Consider the following 3457-nt stretch of genomic DNA (forward strand, 5'->3'; position numbering starts at 1 on the left):
GTACTGTCTTCCATGGTGAAATGATAATTTTGAAACCGTTGAAAGGAACATTCTTCACTATAAATTGGTTCCTTTTTATTTCAGAATTAGTCAGGCAGCACAGATAACATGAGCATAAAAAACTGAAAATCTTGGATAGTATTAGCCTTACAATTCTGCCATTCCCTGCCTGATATCTTCATGACCTGACTTTTCCTTTTCGGTTACCCAAATCATGGATGTGTTGAGCACATTTGTCAGTCCTCAATGTGTTTGAGTCATCCGTGCCTAACTGTATTTGTTTCTTGCGGGATTTTCGCTAAAATGTTCATTTTCACCATAAACTACAACATTAAATGGTTGCTTTTGTATCTGTTGTCTATGAACGTGGACTGGTCTGTTTATGAGACTAGACTATGATATGTCTGTCATAAATTGTCTTCATAAAATATATAAAATTCATATGTTCTCCTTGAGAAACTGTGTTGCAAGTGTGTACTGATTAGATAATTTTCAAAGTCGTATTTCTTAGTTTATTTGAAAAACTCAGTTTTTTGTCATTTGATTTGTCAACAAGTGGTTGGCAGGTGCTCTGTTATTTGCTCCTTCTTTCCTGTCAAACATTTATCGTCCTGATCTCTCCTCCTTTTTTTTGTGTTTGCTACTCTCGTCTAACTACTCTAATCTTCAACACTTACAAGTTACATGACTTTCAAACCCATCAGGTGAGGTGGAGTTTTTTTATTTGTTTTCGTTTTGTTTTTTGTTTTGTTTTGTTTTTTGTTTTTGTTTTTTTCTATGCTGACTACCAAGAATCCAGTTTCCAGATGTGGGATTTAAAAAGGACAAAATTTAAGGGTCTCTACTTAGGATACCACAACCTGCCTACTATTACTACTAAATCCAGTGTACCTCCTCCAGCCCACCATGCAAGCCTACCCACATTCAGAGGTAGTTGTTAAATTAAGCAATTTTTGTACTGATGCAGTGATGCTTCTACTTCTACAGTATTTAATCAGAAGTACTTCTTCTTAACCTTGCAGCCTTTTCAAAAGGTGAAAAATTGGTAGCATACTTAATACCATACAAAACTGGAGAATGCTGAAACAAAAAATATATCTCCAAAGATGCTATTAAGGATTCAATTAATTAAGACTCGTCACATTGTTAGTCAGTTTGTTTATATAGTGTGCCAAGATGCGGTGGAATTGGGCACTTGCCAGTTTTTGGGCATGTGGAGTTATTTGTATCGTTGTAAAGCTTGTTTATTTGTCTATCTTTTGATGAAATATGTACCCATCTATCTTGAATAGAAGTCGAGATAATTGCATTTTAACGAGGTGGGGGTCGCCTGATTTCAGAGGTAAAGTTAGCAAGAAAATGACATTTAATTAGGTAAGAAAACAGTGGGTACAAAAGAGAAAGAAGGGTGGATCAATGAATGAGGTAATCAGTAAATATGGATAATGAACCGACAGATCGACAGATGATAAATCTATAGTAGAAAAAGGAGTGTGGGTCAATGAATCAAAACAATTAGTCAAAATACATAGAAAAGAAAGCGAGACTGTTACACCTATTTTACAAATGCTTGAATAATAATACGCCATCATTATCATATTATTGTTTGTTGTTTTTTTTTAATTGGTTGAAACTGTACATTGGAACTCGTAGTTTAAGGTCATCCATCAGCTGACAAAAAGAATTTATTTTTGCCGTCTATGAAACAGTATGTGAAAGAATATTTAATTCAAACATAGGATATTGGACGCGGGGGGTGGGGTATGGCTCCTCGCATCGTCCAGACGTAAAATTGGTGATCCACCAATTCAAATTATCTGACAATTATATTATAGTGTTCTTTAGGAGGGGGTGGGTGGGTGGGTTATACCACAACCAAATCAAGACAGCTGGAAGAAACAAAGCCTGCATATCAAAAACAATAACTCAGAATATTCTTTTTTTTAAAGTTTCAAATGTAAATTTTTATTCTTTGAAGATGAAATCAAAACCCCCTGGGGACTTCGGTGAGAACAGAAACATTGACGGATGCAATGCGTTTCATGTTCGCGGCAAAACTTGAAGGAGCTGTTCGACCTTTTTTTAAAGTCTCGAATCGGAGGAGGAAGAACTGCTCTCATTTTACGATGGCCAAATCGTCCACAGGTGAGTAGATGAGAGCATTGGCAATGTTATTCGATGTAGATGAGAGCATTGGCAATGTTATTCGATGTAGATGAGAGCATTGGCAATGTTATTCGATGTTCTAATTAAGACTCTTCGAAGTCACTCTCTGACACCAGCTTTTCCAGTGAAGTGAACATCTTCTCATGCCCTATACTATAATCCCTAGTTCGACCACGACAAAGTCACATTCTTGAGGTTCCATGGGAAGGACGCTACTTTCAACAAACCATGATCCAGATAACCAGTCTTTTTTTTAAGCCGATTCTGTTCATGTATGCCATGTCTCTGGCACAGTTATAAGGTTCGCCATGACATATGACATACGTCGGATTAGAAGAATATGTTTGAACATTAATAAATTTGATCAAACTCTCCGAGAGTTTCTTCTCCAGAGGATCTTCAAAAATTTGTGCGCTCACAAAAGATTGTCCTTGAAATGGATCAGCATCTTCACATCAAGTGATCCACACAAGAATTATAAGTGCAGTGATCTAATTTTCTCAGTTTTTGACATCTTTGTATAGACTGGACAACATCAAATTGGACAACTTGTCGACGTCATTACACAGAAACTAAATGGCGAATTGCCCTAATTTTTGCATTTGCCTCTAAATTTAAAAAAACCCTTTAAAAATCTCGATTTTCGTGCCTATGCAACACATTTAAAGAGGTGTTTTCTATATAATCATTAGTATTTATTTACACTAAATACAGTATGCGCGGGGATTTTTTTTATTAGAACAAGAACGGTGGTTGAGTGTTTGTTGTTATTGTTGTTTTTTTGGCTTAATCTATTTTCTTTCCTTTATTAATTGAATTTGACTGCATGTGCGCAAGGCTGGAGTTGTTTTCAGTCCAGCAGTTAGTGGGTGACAGTGGGTTTATTTAGATTTACTAATTTCGATACAATGAGTAAAATTTCTTTAATATCTTCACAGTCTTTGAGATCGCATGCGTTTCAATTTGCTGTCGCTTTTTCATTCATCACGATGGTTAGATTACTTAATTTACAAACCCCAAAAACGTTGCCTTAAAACTGCTGAACTTTTAACTACTGAGTTAACGTTGACCTGTCAGAACTTGTAATAAAATATTATTAATAATAATAATAGTAATGATGATGATGATGATAATAATGATAATGATAATAATTTTTTTTAAAATTAATAACAACGATAAATAATAATAGTAAATACTAATAAATATAATACACTGTAATAGTAAATGATAATATATAATAATAATAATTAGCAAATAATATTATTATAAAGACGCATAATACTTACCATCA

The sequence above is a fragment of the Aplysia californica genome, unplaced genomic scaffold (genome assembly GCF_000002075.1).
Source record: "Aplysia californica isolate F4 #8 unplaced genomic scaffold, AplCal3.0 scaffold01231, whole genome shotgun sequence".
In the NCBI taxonomy this organism is placed as follows: Eukaryota; Metazoa; Mollusca; class Gastropoda; order Aplysiida; family Aplysiidae; genus Aplysia; species Aplysia californica.